Source organism: Phoca vitulina, unplaced genomic scaffold (genome assembly GCF_004348235.1).
Source record: "Phoca vitulina isolate PV1807 unplaced genomic scaffold, GSC_HSeal_1.0 scaffold10, whole genome shotgun sequence".
In the NCBI taxonomy this organism is placed as follows: domain Eukaryota; kingdom Metazoa; phylum Chordata; class Mammalia; order Carnivora; family Phocidae; genus Phoca; species Phoca vitulina.
This window is the reverse complement of record NW_022589713.1, coordinates 7,365,405-7,386,877: the sequence shown is the minus strand read 5'-3', so window position 1 is coordinate 7,386,877 and position 21,473 is coordinate 7,365,405. Positions and strand designations below refer to the sequence as shown.

Genomic DNA, 21,473 nt, shown 5'->3' with positions numbered 1-21,473 from the left:
ACAGCATGGAGAAACCTCAATTTTCTTTCGCAGTTTCTGAAAGTGTTTAAAAATGAATGTGCTTGTGACTTTTGATTTTGACTCAGCTTTCTGTCTTGTGCATTGATGTGCTGGGAGAGGAATATAATTAGACCACTCATTATGGTGATTAAAACAATGACACTAATTAGTAAGCGGTGGAGACTGCTGCTGCTGGAGGAAACCCAGGTCTGCTGCCTATGGTTTGGATGCCACCAAGGACTCCCGGGTTTCCGTGGCCCAGGGAGGGCTTTGCTTGTTCCTGTTTGTCGCCTGTAGCCAGTTTCTCTTGTAGTAGACATGAGGCCTTGATTACATCTGACTTGATCCTCCTAACTCCTGGCCACTATGGCCTGTTGACTTCACCTTCAGTTAGAGTCTGATAAACATGCTTCAATTTAACTTATAATTGGATGAATGCTGTGGTTACATAGTTCAGATTAAGGAGCTGTGCTAATTATTTCTCACATCAGAAATGTCTGCATGCTCTTCTTAGGCTGAATTGCAGGTACCTGGGAGCTTATTCCACCAATACATAAGCTTAGCTCTATCTTGACTGCCAGGCCTTCTTCTTGGGCCTCCCTATTCACAGACTAAAACTCATGAGAATCATAAATTTGTGTATTTCTGCTACGAATAGAGCCATTCTTCAATTATGTGTGATAATGGACAGTGGATTAGTATGGATAATAAACGGATAATGCCCAAATCTAGTTTTTACTATTAATTCTAACCACTTCCCTTAAAATACTTAGAACTGGTAGCAAAGTGCAAGACTGGCACATCTAAGAACTCAGAGGTCTGTCTTCATGTTTTAGTGGATTATGGGAGCTGATAGAGGTAGGGGAGGTGTAGCACAGGTGCCAAACTTTTGGGGCCACGAGAATGGTCACCTGTTGCTAGCCTCTATAGCAGGAACTGCATCTGCGACAGTGAGGATTTTGCATCTATGCTCTTTGTCGTGGCCTACGGTTTTTCAGCCTTGGCACTATTGACTTTTTTTTTTTTTTTTTAAATTCCAGCTCTTTGTGGGTGAGCTGTCTTGTGCTTTTTAAGATTTTTAGCTGCATCCCCGGCCTCTATCCACTAGGTGCCAGTAGCACCCCATGATTTATGACAACAGAAAAATGTGTCCAGACATTTCTAAGTGTTCCTGAGTTGAGAACCAATGGAATAGTCCCTTAATGGTAGGTGTATTTGATAGCATTTTGATATATGAAGAGAATTTAGTCAGCTCTTTTGCTGTTGCTAAATCTTAACTGTATAATGAGTAACTCTTCGGTAGTAAGTCATTCAAATCCTTAGGTCTCAGAATGTGAAGTGGGCTTTCTTTACTGCTCTCTTGGAATAATAGGCAGACAGTGCAGTATAGTGATTCAAAGCATGCGTGTTGGATGCAGTGGACCTTGGTTAGAAATATGGCTTAATTAATAGCTCTGGGTTACGAAGTGCCTCTGTGTTTCAGGTTTTACATCACTAAAATGAGGGGGTAGTTATTGCTGCTTCATAGGGTTCCCCTTCCTGTAAGAATCCAGTACTTGGTGCCTGGCACTGTGTGATGCAGAGGGAACAGTGTGGGTTCAGGGAGTGACTCAGCTGATAATGGAATAATCACATGTCTCTGGGACTTTCAGTCTGCCCGGGACTTCCCCTGGGTCAGGCTTCCCCCACACACTTTCCCTTACTTCCCCATGTTTATTTTAGGTTGATGTTCTGCACTGAAATGCGGGCTACAAGCGGCACAGTACACCCTTGGCTGAGTGCTCTGCACCTCCTTGGGTATCTGGCCCCAAAGTGCTTGTGTCAGGGAGAAAGGGGGAAGGTTATGCTGCTGATGGTCCCTCTGTTCTAGTCACAGGAAGTGGCCCTCAGTGATTGGGAATACGAAGTGTGAAGCCCCAAAGTGTGTGCCGGGTCTTCCTCAGCAATCCACACAAGCCTGAGTCTTTGATGAAGGTGACATAAAGCTATGAAACTGGTCTTCACAGTTTTGGGAACTGATTCCTCTCTGTGCCTGGAATTAGACTGAGCTACTTGGATTCCTGATTTTTTTTCCAGCCTGTTCCGCAGCATTGTTTTTTAATACATGGTTCTATTCCCTTGGGCCAGGAAAGGAAATGAATCTCTGACCTCCTTTTGCCTCACTGAGATGTTTGCATTTCTCAGTTAGGCATGCATTGCTCAGATCTTCAGATCTTGGAGCTAAGGGCGCTAATGCATATCCTTTGCTATGGGGTTGGGAATAGATTTTCATTTCTGGGAAACCCACGCTTTTAACTACTTAGCTAAATATCAGCCACCTGTATGTTTGTTCAAGATTCAGCCGTACATAGCCCAAGCAAAAGAATATAAATACCTAGGACTTTAGGTGGGAGTGGGAATGCTGTAAAAAACTTATTCTCATACATAACACCTGAAACCCCAACATTTGATGTACTTCCTCCATGTTGGAAGAATCAGTAACCTTTGATTTTTATAAAATATATTGTGACAATCACTTGAATTAGCCAGTTCTGTAAATGAATTCGTATTCTATTAAACACAACATGTGATAATGAAGCAACTATATTCATTTCAAAATTAGTAGAACTTAAATGTGAAAGATGCCATTTTGTGCATCTTAAAGGTGGTGCTCAGAGTATATGTGAAACGAAAGACCTTTCCTTTTTGTGAGCCCTAGGTCCACAGGTTGGGATCCATTGTTGAATGTATGTGTCCTTTTTAGACCATTCCATTTGTGATTATTTCACTTTTACAATGGATTTCCATATGAGTCAGTCAAGTACATTATAAGAAAAGCATCTTCTGTCTTGCTGCCATGCTCCATGGGAGCAATTAGATGGCATTTCACTGTTGCCTCAGCTGTAATGTCTGTATGTGAGAAATCTGATAATAACCAGGTAACGAGTGTCCCATTGTAGTTTTATGCACATGGCTTGCTTGGACCTGGACTGGTTTGGTTTTACTCCATGCCTTTTTTTTTGGCAGCCTACTCTGGACTTCCTTCTAATCTTTATACTTTATTGCTTTCCTTTTATATTTTCAGTATCTCTCTCTGCCTAGAAGCGATTTGCTTGCAGGGTATAAACCTGCACAAGTCCTTAATAAGACAGGGTAAAAATGCATAGGTCTAAAAGTCATGACAGCCCAATAGCTATAAAGTTGCTCAAGCCTTTTCCATCTTTAAATAACAAAGGTAAAAACCTTCTTTAGATGGAGAAATACTGATCGCCAGTATCAGTGAGCTCATCTTGTTTCTAAGTATTCCTGCCCACTAAAAGGAACCAGGGCTTCTTGGAGAAATGACTGATTTTAATAAGGCACAGGGAAAGTACAAGGTGAGTTGAGATAAACCATGTGGGCGGAAAGCAAGGAAGTGCTCAGCGCAATGAGGAAATGTAGAAAAAGGACATGGGAGCTGCCTTGGAGGCACTTCTGAATTTGACAATTTGGATATCAACAAGAATGACTATAAGAGATTAAAGTACTTTGAAAAATAAACCAAATTCAGGAGTTGATAGTGATATTAAGAATAGGGATGTAATATTAAGAATAAGGATTGGGGCACCTGGGTGGCACAGTTGGTTAAGTGTCGACTCTTGGTTTTCGGCTCAGGTTGTGATCTCAGGGTCGTGAGATTGAGCCCCACATTGGGCTCTGCACTCAGCAAGGAGTCTGCTTGAGTTTCTCTGTCCCTCTCCCTTACCCCCCTTCCCCCTCCATGTCTCTCCCTCTAAAATAAAGCAAAACAAAACAAAAAAACAAACCAAAAACAAGAATAGGGATTAAAAAAGGGAGGATGCAGACAGGGGGAAGCTCTTCTTTATAGAATACCAGCTAGAAAATGTAGAATGAATGATAGAATTAGCAAGTCACCATTTTGCAACCTCAGTGTAATAACTGATGAGGCAGCAGTCTTCAGTGGGTGTGAAAAGCCAGTTGGTGAAAGGTTGTGGGAGAACAGGATAGTCCAGTCTACAAGTATCACTCTCTAGTCATTTAGAATACCAAAGAACAAATGGTACCTTTTCAGCAGGGATATCTGGCAGACACTGAATGATCAAACTTACCCCAAATAGGATAACTTGACATTTTGTGCCTCTAGATACTATTCAATTAGATGTACACAACATACCTTGTCAAAAAGCTAATCGTGGATGAATAATTGGGCAGATTCAGAATTTGGATCATTCTGTAAAACAACCATCCTAGACTCAAAAAAAAAAAAAAATCAATGTCGTGAGAAGTGAACATATGTGATGGGGTGGGAAGAAGCGATTCTAGATCAAAAGAGGCCAAAGAGAAGTAACATAATGTGTGAATGTGATTGGTGATTGGGGGGAGTGTAGAGGATAGAGTTATAGGAATTGTTTTGGGACAGTTGTGTAAATCTGAATAAAGGCTCTGTGTTAGACAGTATTATTGAATTAATCTTTCTAGGTGTGTTAATGGTATGGTTATTCTCCAGAGATGCATATTGAAGTATTTAGGACAGACGGGTCATAATTGCCTGCACCACATTTTCAAAATAGATCAGTAGAAGAACAGAACAGTGTATACACATATATGCTTGTGTATTGTATTTTTTGGGTTGATATATATTACAGTATATGTGCATACACATGTGTATGTATGTGCATATATGCATGTATTATATGTGTGTGTGTGTGTGTGTGTTTTGAGAGAAGAGTCCTGAGCTCAGAGTGCCTGACCTATAGCAGGTGCTTAACAGTCTCTTAGACTTCTCTGTTACCCTGCTTACTTGTTCTTCTCAGTCACCTTGGGGAGCATCTCTGCCAATTCTTAAATTGGTTCATCTTATTCTATTCTTTGCCATCTTCCTTTCTCTTTCCAGCCAAAATAATCTTTGTTTAGAACGCTGCTTAAAATCATCATCAATAAAGCAAGCTTTGCCTTTTATCTATCATCTGTTCCTTGGGCGCTTATTAGCAGGCAGCGTTGTTGGTGTTGTGGATCCATCCTTCCCCCTTAGAGCTCAGTGCCTGGTGCTTCTGGAACCTGAGCTGCCTCATCTCCTTCCCCTCTGCACGGTGCACCTCCATTTTCTGCAGTTCTGGGTCACTCACAGCCCTGGAATTTGAGGAGCCAGGTGGCTTCACCTCCATAGGGAGGAGCTTTTCCATCAACTGAGTTAGTCATGGCCTGCATTGAACTGTCACCGTGTCTCATCATCCCTTTCAGTCTCCTCACATTTTATAGCAATTACTGCCGTTCATTGGGAACGTTACCTTGTATGGGACACAGGCAATGCTAATTGCTTTTAAAAGTATTATTTCTTTTTCATGGAATATTCCATACTTTGAAAAGAATTTATGTAACCTAAGGTAGAAAGCACAGTAAAAAGAACACAGCGCCGAGCTGAGAGCCAGAACCCCACCAGTCCTCCTGCATCTCCCTCTGTGCTCCTCCCTGGCTGTCTGCCTCCCTCTGCCCAGAGGTAACCCTGTCTTGAGTTTTGTGTTCTTCATTTCTGCCCTTTGAAAATAGATGATTTTAATCCATATGAACATACATTCCATTGTAAAGTTGTTCATGCTGTGTGTCGTCTTCCAGGACTTTTTAAAAATCCCCAGCTCAGCATTACATTTCTAAAGTTTATCACTTTAGAAAAGGAATTGGAAGGATTTGGAAAAGATGAACATTCACTCACCCTGCAGCTAAGCATTTTAATTCCTAGGTATATGCCCTAGAAAACTCTTACAGAAGTATACCAAGGAACATGTACAAGGATGCTCATAGAAACAGTGGTAATAGCAAAAATGTGGGCATTAGCTCAAAGGATTATTGATAGGAGAATGGGTAGAAGAAGAAAAACTTAGTGAAATTTTATGCGGCAGTGAAAATGAGCAAACTACAGCTATGCACTTTTAAATAAATCCTCTTGTAGTTCTGATAAAATAAAAAATAATCCCGCTTTATAGTTGAGGAAACTGATGTCGAAAGAGCTTGAATAAATTGTCCACTGTGTTACAACTAGTATGTTGTAGAACTGAGATTTGAATCCAGGTCAGTGTCATTCTGAAGGGTTAATTGCTAGGGAGTATTGTTTTCTGTCGGAAAGACTTGTTTTTGTTGGATTGTTTGTTCTGCACGGAGAGAGAGCTTTGTATTTTCACCTGACCTGGCAAATGGTTCATAGGAGGAATTGTATAAATTTCTGATGAATGACCCAAAACATCCTTATATTGCACAGGAAGAAAGCAGGTGAAGGGAGCTTAGTGGCTTGAGCAAGTTCCTGAGGTAGAAACCAGAGCACCTGCGCTGAGACCCAGCTCCTCCGAGCCCTCACTGACTGGAGCTAAGTTTAACCTGTCTGGTCTTGCCTTGCTTTTAGGCCTCTGCTTTAGGAGGTGGCTGGGAGACACCTGGCAGATACAGCGTCAGTGTATCTTGTGTTATAGCTGGTCCTGCTCCCAGGTTTCTCAGCCAGAGTCCGCTGATGCTCTCCTGGTGGGGAACAGAGCCTCTCCCCAGCTCTGTGACTCGTACTTATAAGTCTGTCCAGCCTGCAGCAGCAGAAGTGCTGGCAAGCTTTCTTCCGTCTCTCGGATGTCACTGACATGATTAGCTTGTGGAAAAAGTGCAGGTGTGTTTGTGTGTCTGGCGTGGGTGGCCTGGGGAAGGCAAAACAGCGGATATTTGGTGCCTTTGGCAAGTAAACCAATATTCATTATAAGTGTAGATTATTGTACTACTTAGATATTTTGGCCCAGTCGAACAAAAATTGAAAATAAAAGCAAAAGCTTAACTGTCCCAATAAATCCCGAAAGGCTGGTCCTTTGTAAACTGGTGGGGGCTATCGGCAAGGTTCTGCAGATATTACCACCTGAGTTCTGTAAAGCACTGCGTTAGGACTAGCAGGAATACCCAGGTGAATTTGCCTTCACATTGTCCCTGCAGTGATGTTGAAGCCCAGTTCTATAAAGATCTAAAACTTACTGGGGCAGAGGTACTCAGAGCCCCGGCCTCTGGCTGTGGTTGTCGGTCTCTAGCATCTTAGTGTGGCTGCCTCAGGTTGGTTGGTCTGCGTTAAAATATCACCTTCTCAGAGAGGCCTTTTCTGTTCATGACATCTGATGCAGCCAACCTCCTACCCAGCACCCTCCAGCTCCTCACCAGCTTTTATTTTCCTTATAGCTGTCTTTATTATTTAAAATAATAGTTATTTTTCAATTTATTGTCTCCATCACCCCCTTAAAGGACTTCATTCTCTTCGTGAGAACAGGACTTAATTCTCTTGCTCACTGCTAAATTAGTGTCTGGCATACAGTAGAAGTTCAATAGATACTTAGTGAATTTATGAGTGAATATCTGTGCAATTTTGGTCAAACTCAGGAGTTGATTTAATTTACTTACCTGTCAAATGATGAGTGTGTTTAGAACCTCTAAAGTTTTACAATTTCTGTGGATAGGTTAAAATGTATAGGTATCTTTTAAAATCTTTGGTGCATAAAATTGGATCAACCATAATCTTTATGAAATATTCCTTTGCAAAGTTGATGCAAGTTTGACTTTAAAAGGTTTAATTCTGTTATTTTTAATCATGTTAATAATTTTCCTTAAACTCAATAACTGAAACAAAAGGCAAGACAGTAATAAGCTGCATGTAGCTGAATGCTCTGTCCTCTTTCCCACATCCCCTCTCTGGCCATCATGTATCCTGAATCCTATTTTCTTCATTCTCCTGCTGTCGTGTTTTATAGTGTTCTGTAATGTCTATATGTTTCCTAAAAGTGTGTATCTGTGGTATGTATGTGTATGAAATTGTGTGTTTTTTTAAAAGGCCATATGTAATCTTTTAACAACTTAACTATGTAATACCGGATATTATCCATATTATTGAGTATTGCTATCATTCGTTTGTCTTGATGACTATAACATTCCATTGTCTGATCATTTTAGTTCATTCACTCAGTTTCCTGTATTTGGGGTGTTTCCAGGTTTTTGCCCATGTAAACTATGCTGAGATGTATATCCATATTGTCTCTTGATGAACATGTGAAAGATTTTCCTGTGGGTATAAATCTAGAAGTTAAATTGCTGATTCATAGGGTATATGAATGTTAAAATAATGGAAACAGTGCCAAACTATGTTCCAAAGTGGTTGTGCCAATTTATACTCCTATCAGTAATGTGTAATGATCTTGTGGTTACAAATCCTCTTCAACATTTCATATTCCCAGATTTTTAAAGTTTTGTTTGTGACATGATATTATATTGTGGTCTTGATTTGCGTTTCCTTGATAACTGATGATATGGGCATCTCGTCATATAATAAGTTATTTCCATGAAATGTCAAGTCATACTTTCTCATTTTTCTGTTGGGTTGTTTATGCTATCATTGACTTGTAAAAATTCTTCAAATATTGTTGATATCTGCTTTGTTGGGTGTATAGATGGCGAATCACATTTCCCAGATTGTAACTTGTCTTTTCACTTTAAAGATTTATTTTGATAAACAAAAGTTACTGATTTTAATATAATCATTGCTTTTTTTTTTTTTTTTTTTGAGTTAGTGTTTTTTGTATCAAAAGAAAATTTTTCTATCTCAAAGTCTAAACTAATAGTTCTCACAGTATGGTCTGTTAGGTCCCTGGGGGTCCTTGACACCCTTTCAGGCGGGCATTGAAAATCAACCCATCTTTCAAAGAATAGTAACATTATTTGCCTTTTTAAACTTATTATGCTGACATTTGTATGAATGGTGCAAAAGCCGTGGTATGTAAAACAAACCTGCTGGGACTTTAGCAGCAATCAAGGCCATGTGCACATCTGTCCTGTAGTCACTATATATACTGCTCTGCGTGCTCAGTAACCAGGAAAAGAAAAGGCTCAGTGTCCTCGATGAAGGAATATATATTGTTAATTTGGTTAAATCTTACCCTTTAAATATGTGTCTTAAATATTTTGCATTACAGAATAGGAATTGTTCCTAAAGCTTTTGCCAGATATGATGGTTGTCTAGAGCAACAACACTTGAGTGATTGAGCCATGAGCTGAATTGGATGCTTTTTCCTGGAACACCGATTTTACTTGAAAGAATGATACACAAACTATAGTAATTCAGACTGGGATATCTGGCAGACATTTTCTCAAAAAATGGATGAAGTGAGCCTTCATCAAGGAAAACAAATAGCAGCACTTTCCGTACTTAGAGATCAGTGCCAATATTAATGTCATTTTTTGATTTTTATATAATGAAGAGTATATTCTGCATGAATTCTGCGTTAAGTGTACATATCCAAATGACCGATGATTCTGTGATGTTATAAAATCTAGCACAGATCAAAGGCTTATTCAGAGACTAAGTTAGACTGAAGGATTTTAATGTAAGAAAAATGTTCATTGATGAGGATTTAGATTCTACACTGCAAACAACATTTAAGAAACCACCACTTTTTTGAGTTTTGGTGTGGTGCCAAAGGAAAAAATCCAGAAGGCTATTAACATACTTCTTCCTTTTCCTATTACATATCTGTGTGAGACTAGATTTTCTGTAATATGCTTTAATTAAAACTACCTTTTGAAACTGATCAAATGTAGAAGTGAATATGAGAATCTAGTCCAGATGTTAAAGAGAGATGCAAAAACGTAGAATGTCACCTTTCTAATTAAAACTTTTTTTGATAATTTATTTTTCACAAAAAATGTGTTATTCATGGGCGCCTGGGTGGCTCAGATGGTTAAACGTCTGCCTTCAGCTCAGGTCATGATCCCGGGGTCCTGGGATCGAGCCCCACATCGGGCTTCTGACTCAGCGGGGAGCCTGCTTCTCCTTCTCCGTCTGTCTCTCCCCCTGCTCATGCTCTCTCTCTCTCTCTATCTGTATCTCTGTGTCTCAAATGAATAAATAAAATCTTTAAAAAAAAAATGTGTTATTCATGTTAACATTTGGCACTGTTTTTAAACTCAATTATAAATATCAATTTAACAATTTTAATATTTAATATAGTAAATATGGCTAGATATAGCCTACACAAATGAAAGCTCTTCGGGCTTCTGAGTATTGGGAAAGGGATCTTGAGAACCAAAGGTTTGAGAATTCCTGGCTAAGATATATTTTACTATATTTTCTAATAAGGATTTTTGGGGGTTAGTTTGCTTATTTTGATGTCAGGGCTTAATTTATACATATACAGTATGACAGTATGTAGACTGTAAATACCAAAAAAGGACACCAGACCTTTATGAAGAGTAATTAAAATTTTAAAATATGTAAAACTTCCTAGTCTATCTTTGTAACTCCTACAGATCAGCTGTCTTTCATTTCACTTTTTCCTTGAGTTTTTTGGTAAGGTTGTCTATTTGGTTATTCATCCACCCATGAGACGTATGAATTAAGCAAATAATAACCTTCATGTCTTTTCCCCACCTCTCTCTGTGTAGGACTCCCACCTGTGGGGCTCAGGGCCCTGGGTTCCCGATTGCCAGGTCTCTAGCTGTCAGGCTCACTGGTCTGGCCTGGAAGGACTGGCCTGCTTATTCACCGTGTATGTCACTTACGGTTAGTTGGTGTTCAGTGGACATATGTTGATAGATACTTGCTACCCTGTGTGCTGGCACAATCCCCAGGTTTCTCTTGAAATGTTAGGAGGTGAATTGGGAGAAGTATTCATGCTACCTTATTTTGCGATTTCTTATTTGGCCCTATGAGTATCAGATACTAACTCAAGAAATTTCCTGAGGTTTCAATCTTGCCAGTATACTGTCTCTGACATAATAAGTTATTAGCAAGGATGGGGGGAGAATTCTGTTCTTATTGAATAGCTGCTGTGTGTCAGGTACTAACACGTCTCCATGAGTATCTTAGCAGCTCTTTGCGGTGATAGCTTTATCATCATGTTTTATGGGTTATGGAACAGAGGAAGATCATAGAGGCAAAAGAGCCAAGAAACGTAGCTCAAGGTCACAGTAGATTCAAATTCAGCTGTTTATCTGCAAAGGGCCTGCTTTTTCTACCATATAAAATTGCCTCTATAAAAATGAGTGCCCATAATATTGACTGTTTTATGCAATGTGATTATTGCCACTGTTGTGCAAGCAAGTTAAGAGGCAGAGCAGTTCTGTACACTTTTGCATTTCCAACTTGTGTTTATGTATAAATTACAGTTTTTTGGGGCACATTCATCTCGTTAGATCAGAGAGAGATGGGATAGGTGAGAGGGTACTGGATTTGAAGCCAAATGGCTTTTTCCTTGAAGTCCCATCGTTGGCCTTTATTAGCTGTGTTACCGTGTTCGAGTCAATGAACCTCCCTGGACCCTAGCTTCCTAACTGGTAAAACAGAGCCAACAATAGGAAGCATTTCCCAGTGTAATTTGGCTGCTGGAAACATCCAATTTTGATAATATCTGTGCAAAGCCTTTAAAAGCAGACGGCTATATCTATGGGGATTCGTTACTTGGAATTGTTAATTAGAAGTCCTGGATCTCGCTGTCATATAACAATTATGTAAAATACCATTAATGGTTTTCTCACCACTTGACTTTTGGGGCTGCCTTTTGAGACTCTGTCTCTCTTCCTTTCCTATTAGATTGAGTCATATAAAATTGCTAATATTTGGCCGTTTTTTTTTTTAACCTACAAAAGTGGAAATTTCATATTAGTACTAATACACTTAATGGTTATTAGTGAAAGTACACATGACTGGTTAACAAAAAAATCTGTTGTTGTATTATAGGGCTTATGGCAAGAAGTAAGTAAGCCTAGATCTTGGTTATGTTTTTCAAAGCAAACATTTACTCTGGATTTTCTTTCTGAGACTCTTCTTGATTACACGTGGTAATCCCTGCCAGTAGTGAAATGTTGTGTGTTGAAGAAGCACTAAAGGTGAAGAAGTGTCTTCCCCTATAATGGGCGGTCTGATAAGGAAAGTCCTCTAGAATGGAAAGAGGACTAAAGATGTGTATAGAGAGGTTTTCTCCCATGAATGCTCTCTTTAAGTGGGGAAAACTGGCAAGAAAGTTGGTAGGTGGGGTGCCTGGGTGGCTTAGTCGGTTAAGCGTCTGCCTTCAGCTCAGGTCATGATCCCAGGGTCCTGGGATTGAGTCCCGCATTCAGGCTCCATGCTCAGCGGGGAGCCGGCTTCTCCCTCTCCCTCTGCCTGCCACTCCCCCTGCTTGTGCTCGCACGCTCTCTCTGTCAAATAAATAAAGTCTTAAAAAAAGTTGGTAGGTATAAAAATGAATTAAGACTTAAGAGGTTGCATTTTTTTTACATTTAGAGAATCATTGGTTAAGAAGACTCATCGCTTTTTAAAAATACTAAATTTTGTGATTTTTAAGACATTTTTCCTGGCAGAGTGGAGAGGCCCTTGTGGTTGATAAATGATTCTGTCTCTCTGCCCTCTTCCAGTTACAGTGTTCTTACAGTTTCTCCAATAGGGCTCTTAAATAACTTTTTTGCTAGGAAATATACTAGAGTGGATTCTAAGCACAAATGAAATTTTAAAATTATCTGTTAGTGTAGACTTTATGAAATTTACTATACAATTTTAGAAAAACAAACAAAAATAAGTTCCACAAGTTGTTCTTTGTCCTTGCCATCCACAAATTAAAACTAAAAAAACACTGAATACTTGATATTTAAATGTTGGTGAAGTCTCAGAGGAAGAAATCAGAAGAATCAAAGATATGAAAAGCCAAACCTAAGACATTAAAAAAAAAAAACTAAAATAGCAACTATGAGGCTTATTTAATTTCTGTGTCTTTCCTTTAAAAATCAATTGTGACTCACCATTAAATCCACACAAGTAGTTCAGGCGTTTAGGTTTCAGAGAAGACTTTAAATGCTTCCTTGCATGAAGTATTTTACCTTTGGTTTCAGTCTTTCCGGAGTCGGGGCCATTTGTGATCTTAAACCAAACCTATTTTGTCTTTCTTTCTTCAGCATTTCAGTTTGTTACTGACCTCCCTTAGCTCTGAGGATTACGTCATGCCCAGCTATATCGGCCCTGCTTACTGCATCCCAAACTGATTTTAACCCACTATACACACACACACACACACACACACACACACACACACACAAACACAAACACAGAGAACACTGTCTTATGTTGTACAAGCAATAAGTTTACAAATTTTTTAAAAAATAGTGATTTCTTAAAGCCTAATGCATGAGCCTGTGGAAGAAAATCCTGCTCCATGCAATTAAAAGGAGTATTGACAGGGAACAGTTAATTAGACTTAGTTTAGTTTTTGAATTTGGAAAAGTCAAATCTCATCTGTAAATCTGTCCCTTATCATTTAATCCATAAAAAAAAAAGAATTTAGGACAACACGAGCACAGACAGCCATTTCACATTGGAATCACAAATACTCTTTAAATATACTCTGCATTAGATGGACCTTTTTTACTTACCAGTTTTTCCAGCCTCTTATCGTCTCCGTAGGAAAGATTGGATCAGCAACTGAGTGTAACATCTGATGTTGAGGGAAATAGACTTTGCTCTCTGCTTGGGCTGCTCGTGTTGACCAGTGGGAAATGCTGCATTAGCTCTCAGACCAAAACATTTAAAGTACTCTATGAAATGTTGACATCTAGCCAAAGGCTTGAATGTCAAGTACTACAGATGTCCAGTGGTCTTCCGGAGCCCAGCTCTACTATGTCCTTGTATAAATTGGATATGATTTATGCTTAGGGTTACAGATTATCAAGGCTTGACCAAACCGTGACTGGTGTGAAACTGGGTTCAGAGAGCAAAAGGAGAGCAACGGAGCAAATGAGAGCTCCAGCCGGCAGGAGGCTAGATCTTTCCCATGCCTAGCTGTGACCTCTTCCTGTGAAGCTGTTGTAAGAATAGCTTCTGTGTCTACTGGGAAGTATTTTCAAATTGTACTTCACATGGCTTCAACTAACTCCTTAAATCTTGTTGGAAAATGGAGAAATATTTGAGAGCATATTAGACCAGGACATTTGCTACTTCCAGTGGCAGGGGAAGAAGGGGAAAGGCTGTGCAGGTAGGCGGGTCACCTAGGAGTCTTGATCAGTCTTGACTGAAAGGCCAGGCTGTCTCCGTTAGACATGGGTGACTGACCACTCCATCTTGACCCAGTTATAGGGGGTGTACTGACAGGGCCTGGGCTACTTTAGCTGTTATGTTGACACATTCCCAACCTTGAATTGGTGCTCCTGTGACTCTAATCTTTCTTCAGGTTATCCCTCCTCTTAAATCTGGCTTCTGAGCACCCTGTTTCACCCACATTTCTGGATTCCTTCCTCATTTAACATAATTGTTGCTGGGACTCATTGTTCTTACACAGTACTCTGGATTAATGTTACCATAATACCTCTCTCAGGAGGAAAGGGGCCCGAGTCTCCTATATCATCAACTTTACTCATTTTACCACTTTCTTTCCCTTTCTTTTAGGATAGTATGCTCATTATCAGTCATGCTTATTATCATTATCACACAAAACCAAACCCCTCAAAGCTCTTCCTTGACTTAAGCCCTTTTATCGGTACTACTGTCTATTAGTCACCCAAGCTGTAAACCATCAAATTATCCTTCATGATCTCATCTGCTCATACCCAGTCAATTAGCAAAGCCTGATGATTTTTTTTAAACACCTAAATATTTCTTTTTTATGATTCCCACTAAGCCCTACTCCAGTCGACTCCCCAGTGTCTGCCCTCCACTCACCCCTGAGAGGGATCCCTCTAAAATGCAAGCATAGCCATGTCCTTTATGTGGGTCCCTGTCACCCTACAAGGTAAGTTCATCCTGTTGAATCTGGCAGACCTAGTGCTTTGTGATTTGACAGTCCTCATCTACCACTGCTTTGCCTGCAGCCTGTCCGTTGGTTTGAACTCCTTGCAGATATCAATGGTTCGTGCCTCCTGGCTTGGGCTTACGCCTTTTCCTCTGCTTAGAATATCTCCTTCCTCCTTTTTTCCTGGATCATCCTGAATTTGAACTGCTTTAAAAATTCATGGAGTCATCCTAAAAAACTAAATGTTTGGCTTCATCCTAAGGAAAAGTATCTTTGAAATTCTAGATTTCATGTGTTTATTTTTTAAAATGCACTAAAATGATGACATAACTATTTAGTAAATTTGTCTGAGTTCAATTTATCCTGACTATTTCTTATACCTGCAGAAGCACTGCTTTCAGATGCTGTTTGGCCCACTTACCCTTTTTTCTGTTAGCCAAAAATACTATTGATCCTTCCACCAACCTATTCTTACATCCATCTGTTTAATCAGTCAGCTCCTATTTATTGGTCACCTTCTGTAGGCTGGTGCTGAAAGGGCCCTGGGGTATAATTGAATTCTTTACCTGTGCTCTTTAATGGTCTTCTCTTTGTTTCTCCCAACTAGATCGGGAGCTGATGAAGGCAGGGCAATATCTTGTCAGTTTTGTATCTTCAGCACCTACCATTTTTACTCACGGAATTAAAAGAACACAAAAGTAAAGATGTGTTGGTTTAGTAATTTTTTTTTTCTTCTAAGATTTACTTGTGTTTCATAAATGAGACTTGTAAACATTGATAAAGGGCAGAGTAAAATTTAATAGGCTTACTTTTATTTTTGAAGGCTTATGATTTGTATGTAAAAATGAACTGATTTTATAAATATTCAATTTGATGGGGAGGAATAAGTTTGTTGTCTGGCAACTGCTACAGCTTGCTCAGATACATAGAAACCTTGAGTCATATGTATATATTTTAACCAAAACCAGTACTTGGGGCTATGTGGATCACATTTGGTTCAATTTATGATTGAAGGTTTTTTAAAAAAAATTTTATTTTAAAAAAGATTTTTATTTATTTTTTGTGGGAGGGAGAGAGAGAGAATCTCTACTTATTTATTTAGAGTGTGAGCAGGGTCGGAGGTGGGTGGGAGGGAGAGAGTCTCAAGCAGACTCTGCGCTGAGCGTGAGCCTGATGAAGGGCTTGATTCCATGACCCTGAGATCATGACCTTGAGCCGAAATCAAAAGGACGCTTAACTGACTAAGCCACCCAAGTGCCCCAGGATTGATTTATTTGAGAGAGAGAGCGCACACGAATGTGAGTGAGCAAATACGTGCTCGCATGAGTCGTGGGAGGGGCAGAGGGAGAGAACCTCAGACAGACTCCCCACTGAGCATGGAGCCTGACCCCCATTGATCTCAAACCCTGAGATGATGACCCAAGATGAAATCAAGAATTGGACACTTAACCAACTGAGTCACCCAGGCACCCCATGATTGCAGTTTTGAAAGGAACATCTATTACGTGAAAATGCCAAAGGGGGAAAAATACTTTTTTAAAGGAATTTGTCCATTTATAATGGTATTCCATTTGTAAGTTGAAGGGAGAACTGAAGGTACTTGAAACCTAAATCTCTAAGTCTATGAGTTCCATACTCTTGGGGAATTATAAGGAGAAAGTATTGGTGGAATTCACTAGCACAAAGCTAAGGCCTTAGGGAAACTTGGGGTCATGACAGGCATGATATGAGTAATGAGCTAAATCTCAGTCTGTCCTAAGCAGACACAGGAGGCATATTCTCATCAACTAGTTAATTTTAGAAACACACCACTTTTTATTTTATTTAAGTTAATCATGTCTATAGTCTTGTACTCTGACAGAAACCACTGAACTGTCCCAGGAGTCCCCCACCCGTCCCCACATTTTCCACTTGAGGCAATGACAGCATGTAATGTGCATTTTGATGTGGCTTAGACCATGTCCCATTTCCAAACACACCATCTGTTTTATTTTTTCACCTCTGGCTATGTCAGGCTATTATTTCCTCGTCCTGAAACAGATCCTGTCTTCCATCTCTATCTGTTGAACTCTTGTGCATCCCTTAAAACCCAGCTCAGACTCCACAGTTTATGGAGCTTTTCCTTATCTTACCACTAAGAATGAATGAATGGTTACCTCCTCTCTGAATTCCTGTATGGCTTAATTTGAATTCTGAATAGGCCACTTCTCAGACCTTGTACTGTGTCACAGATGGTAGTGGTTGTCTCACCTGGTTTTGGGGAAAGGTGAGTTTTTTGCCGACGTTCCCTGAGTCTCTTATTCATGGAGTCACTTGACCTGTCGGCCAGGAGGGCAGGTGATTTTTCTGCAGCTTTTGTCACCCCATATTGCCAAGGCTGTCCAGGCTGGCTTCCTGTGCTTGGCACATTATTACCCTTTTGCTTAGCAATCCATAGACCTCTCGCTTTCTAAAACTCCAGCTCACTGAAAAAGGAAGGTCTTTTAGGTACAAAAAGGTGACTGTATATAATCATTGAGGACCTCCATTATTTTTCCTTCTTTTTGTCCTAGCCTAAGCAATTTAGACAGCACTTTATGTATGTATGTGTGTGTTTATTTAGTTCAAATGAAACTAATTTAAAATTTTTATCAAAGTCATGCATTTATTTGTGTACTTGAAGAAATCAAATATTTTTATAAATCTCATAATGAAAAATGACCATCCCTGATGTTTTCCTATGTCCCAGTGGCTACCTTTTTCACTTTGTAGCTATTATTTTTAGGTATTAACCCTTGTATTTTTACATAAGTGACAGTTCTTGGCTTTTAGTAGAATCTGTTGACTTCTTTGTATGGAAGATGAAGTTTCAGCTCCCTTTTCAGCACTTCTCCTCACCCAGGTAATTATGTTTACAATCTCTGGATAAATCAGTATCACTTATTCATATAATGAGAGCTATGTAAATATCATTTATGGCTGAGGTTCATCACATGCTTTGAAAGGGATTGCAATTCCTCAGGCTGCTCTAGTGACCAGGAGAAACCGTGTCCTATTGGTCTAATGGTCAGGCTTCCCTCACGATTCAGGCTGCCCATTTTCCCATTTTCAGTTAGTTAAGATATGTCAACATGCTATATAAATGTTAGCTCTCATCATCACTTCAATGTTATAATTTGAGCCAAACCTTATTTAGTCCAGTTCTTAGCTGTATGTGTATGAATACGTTTAAAAGTATTTTTGCTGGGGCGCCTGGGTGGCTCAGTTGGTTGAGGGTCGGTTGAGAGTCGGTTGAGCCTTCGGCTCAGGTCATGATCCCAGGACCCTGGGATCACGCCCCATGTTTGGCTCTCTGCTCAGTGGGGAGCCTGCTTCTCCCTCTCCCTCTGCCTGCCGCTCTGCCTGCTTGTGTGCTCTCTCTCTGTCAGATAAATGAATAAAATCTTTAAAAAAAAAAAGTATTTTTGCCAACAGCTGCATTTAGAGAAATATGTAAAGTCCAGGTGTGCGTGAATGTATACAAGTTTTGCTGGGTAGATACTTAGTAGCGTTATAGCTCAACAGAGGAAATATCTGTGGACAGTTGCTTGTTCTTAATAATTTCCTGTTATATTTCACTGAAAAGACCTTTCACCTTATCTATTTTAGGCATTTTGTTTTTGGCACTTTTTTTTTTTTTAAATTTAAGACAGCGCATGAGCGGGAAGGTCAGAAGGTGAAAGAGTCTCCAGCAGACTCTGCTTTAAGCCGTGGAGCCCGATGCAGGGCTTGATCTCACGACCCTGAGATCATGACCTGAGCCAAAACCAAGGGTTGGATGCTTAACTGAGTCCACCCACGCATCCCTTGGCAACTTATTTAGTAGTTACTGCTATCTTGGAAAAATCACATACATAATATATACATCCTTCCAAAATTCTTCTAGTTGAAGCTTATCTGCTGTGGAAAGCCTTAATCAAGTTCTTTTCCTTTACTTTGCTGTAGTTTTTTGGTATTCCCAGAAGCCTTATTTTATGTTTGATAAGAAAGGCTCTTGGTTTTATTCATTTAAAAATAAAGACAATATTTAGAACACAAAAGCTGCTAAGTCCTAAATAGGAAGACTGGGGTTTGGCTTGTGGAGCTGAAGAGACTGTTGGGAGACCAAGTTCATGTAAGAAGACCCAATCTGAGGAAAAAAAACTAACAGATAGCTGACGGTATGTGGGAGGAAGGCAGTGACTCTCATCTGTTGTTAAGAATGCTATTCTGGGGAGTATCCTAGTCTGTCGTACTAATTGGTAACCCTTGTGTGTGACAGTAGACTTAAATATCTACCTAAACTTGTGTTCGAAAGGGGAGGGTATCTAGATAATGAGCACCCTGTAGAGAGAAAGTCCATGGTGGTTACATGATGCTTCACGTAAGGCTGTGGGGTGTGAGTGCCCGGTGGCTGAGCATCTCCACACCAGTACCTTTCACAGATGCCTGTAACTGAACACAGCCCCTTTTCCTGCAGCCTTCCAGTCCTCCCCTGGGGGTCTTAGTCTGTCAGAGCTGGCCCCTGACGTGAAACCTTTGGCCATCTTTGGCTAGCGTTCCATCCAGGACAAAATAAGATAGAAATTACCCCAAATTTGTCCAGCGTGGAGACAGAGTCAGAGTTAGATTAATCTGTGATTCTTTGCACTTTCCCACAGAACGTATTTAGAAAATTAAATTTGGGTATACTTGAGAGCGCTGCCTCTAATCAGCCAGGAGATCTTGGGCTAGTTCTGTCATCTCTCTAAATCTAGAGAAAAAGGGTCTGGTATTCCCCTACCTCATTAAAGTTGTTGGACATTTTAAATGAAGTGTATATTTTCTTACTGTAGTGCCGAGCCAAAATAGGTGGTCAGTAAGTGGCAGGGGCTCTTTTTAGTATAATCATAGGCTACGTGTCGCTTTACAATTTTATTGAAAATGTACTGTCATTGAATGTATGGTAGATAATGGAGTGCTGTGCTTTGCAGCTTTGATAAATGTTGATTTCTAAGGAAAGATCCAAATTTGAGAGTAGGTTCTTGGTTCAACGACCGGGTGACTGCGGTTACAGGAAAGCTCTCTCAGATGACAGGACCATACATAACTCTGGGAAAAGTAGTGCTGAATTCTAAACATATTCTCAGGAGGAAAGAAGCAGGAACCTGGTGAGCTCACGCCTTTAAAGCCAGGCACAGCTGATAGAATGCTTCCTGAGTGGGTTAGTCTGGGGCCTAGCTTCCCTGAAGCCCCTGGCAAGGAAGCTGGCTGTCTCCTTTCCCACCCCTCACCTCACCCAGTCTCTTTGTTCCTTTCTTTTTTCCTAATTGAAGTTTAGTTAACATATGATGTTGTATTAATTTCAGGTGTACAACGTAGTGATTCAACAATCCTATGCATTTCTTAGTGCTCACCATGTTAGGTGTCGTCCCCATTTGTCTCCATACAAATGTTACTATAATACTATTGACTGCATTCCCCATGCCGTACTTTTCACCTCTGTGACTTATTTTTATTTTTTGTAAAGATTTTATTTATTTATTTGACAGAGACAGAACACAAGCAGGGGGGAGGGGCAGAGGAGAGGGAGAAGCAGGCCCCCCTGCTGAGCAGGGAGCCCTGCAACCCTGGACTCCATCCCAGGACCCTGGGATCATGACCTGAGCTTAACCGACTAAGCCACCCAGGCACGCCTCTGTGACTTATTTTATAACTGCAAGTTTTTATCTCTTAATCCCCTTTATCTCCCTGCTCTTCACCCTTGTCAACTCAAGAAATTTTTAGGGTTCCACTGTTTTTAATTAATGTAGACAAAATATGTGTTCCTAAAGCCTCTCCCTTGCCAGGAATCCCATCAGATTGCTTCCCTGCAGGAAAGACTACAAAGTTTATTATGCTAATGGTTATTTCCTGATGTCTAGATGAGTCTCTCTCATTTTAAAGCCTTGGAGAAGCTAAGTAAGAGGAGAGGCAGGAAACAGTTTTCCTCAGGTAAGGAAAACAAAAGCTCACATGAATGAGTATTTTGTAATTATTTTGTTAGTTCAGCTGACTGGTTATTAATCCATTCTGGCTTTTGTGGGAAATGGCTTAGTTTTTTTTTTTTTTTAATGGACTGGCCATAGGGGAAACACATAATGTTTGAATTTGCTAAATGATTTCTTGTCATTTGCCAAACCAAATATTATTTATCAACTCCATGTATGAAGTCTGGGCTGTTTGCCAGGAGTTAGGATGCTTACCACTCTATTGGAGGCACTTAGTTTCAAAAAACAAAATAAAGCCACACATGATACAACCACTTCTGAAATAGGAGAAATGGTGTGGTTTTAAAAAAAATGCTTGAGAGATTGTAGACCCTTTTGATCTGTTAAGTTTGGAATGGTTTCTAAGTGACCTTGCCTGGAAGGCATGTTAATGTAGCTTCTTTATTTGTAGATCATTCCAAGGAAGAGACTTGTAGATGTAGCTACAACTTTATTTTATTTTTATTTTTATTTTATTTTATTTTTTTTTAAAGATTTTATTTATTTGACAGAGAGAGACACAGCGAGAGAGGGAACACAAGCAGGGGGAGTGGGAGAGGGAGAAGCAGGCTTCCCACGGAGCAGGGAGCCCGATGCGGGGCTCGATCCCAGGACCCTGGGATCATGACCTGAGCTGAAGGCAGGCACCTAACGACTGAGTCACCCAGGTGCCCCTATTTTTATTTATTTTTTAAATTTTATTTTATTACGTTAT

At 40.0% G+C, this 21,473-nt stretch overlaps 2 protein-coding genes across 12 annotated transcripts in view; one reads left to right on the top strand and one right to left on the bottom strand.

The window, feature by feature from the left end:
• Positions 1-21,473, top strand: part of MED12L (mediator complex subunit 12L) — a 319,084-nt gene that overhangs the window by 128,447 nt on the left and 169,164 nt on the right. The gene's annotated exons all lie outside the window — the stretch shown is intronic.
• The window catches only part of P2RY14 (purinergic receptor P2Y14), a 50,459-nt gene that overhangs the window by 6,616 nt on the left and 22,370 nt on the right, over positions 1-21,473 (bottom strand). The window contains exon 2 of one of the 6 annotated variants that reach the window (XM_032408441.1): positions 13,402-15,414. The exons of 3 other annotated variants lie outside the window; for them this stretch is intronic. The gene's annotated coding sequence lies outside the window, so the exon portion shown is untranslated. Of the gene's footprint in view, positions 1-12,774; positions 15,415-21,473 lie in introns of all 6 variants that reach the window. 2 more of the 6 variants (XM_032408443.1, XM_032408442.1) reach the window with 2 other exon arrangements.